Here is an 835-nt window from a genome sequence, read left to right on the forward strand (position 1 = left end):
TTCTGAGGAGTGGCTGGTGGGTTTGAACCGTCAGCCTTCTGGTTAGCAGTCAAGTGCCTTAGGCACTATGCTACCAGAGCTCTATAATATAGGTGATGTTTTCCAAGTCTGCGTTTTAGTTTGAGGCCTTTGGGTATAGTATCTGGGTAGGGTTGATAATCCCTATATAAAGTATATACATGGGACCAAGGATAAACCTTCTCAAGAAGTAGAGGGTAATCCAGGCAAGAAATATAACAAGTCCATATTACGTTGGTTTATGTGGAGGCTGTTCTGACTCATGGTGACTACATGTATGTGGAATAGGTAGAACTGGTTCATAGAGTTTTCTGGAGTGTGACCTTTTGGAAGCAGATTGCTAAACCTGTTTTAGGAGGTGCTTCTGGATGGGTTTGAACCACTGACATTTGGGATTAGTTGAGTACTTCAACTGCCACTCAAGAACTAAACTCGTGAGTGAAGTGAGAAACCAGGTGCATCTAAATGCACATTAACTGGATATTGTTAAAGGACCAGAGAAGCCTTTTTGCTGAAAAAATGCAGAAGTATAACTAACAACTATGATTAGAGTAGATATTAATCATAATTGACTCTTTTTTTTTTTTTTTTTTGTCCCTTCCCTCTGGGAACAGGATATTTACGTTGTTCTCATACATTTCTCTGGGCATCTAGCTTAAACTCATTATCAGTTTGTAGCTGATAGTTGCCTTTATGGAGCAAGATGACCCTGAGAAAAGAGGAGCCTGGAACAACCAAGATAAAGGAGGAACAGACATCCTTGGCGGACTGAGGCCTGAGGGTGCCCACTCCCATACTCTTCCTTCTTTGTAGAGTT

This window comes from Orycteropus afer, unplaced genomic scaffold, assembly GCF_000298275.1.
Source record: "Orycteropus afer afer isolate SDZICR_OR568_19922 unplaced genomic scaffold, OryAfe1.0 scaffold00177, whole genome shotgun sequence".
NCBI classification, from domain to species: domain Eukaryota; kingdom Metazoa; phylum Chordata; class Mammalia; order Tubulidentata; family Orycteropodidae; genus Orycteropus; species Orycteropus afer.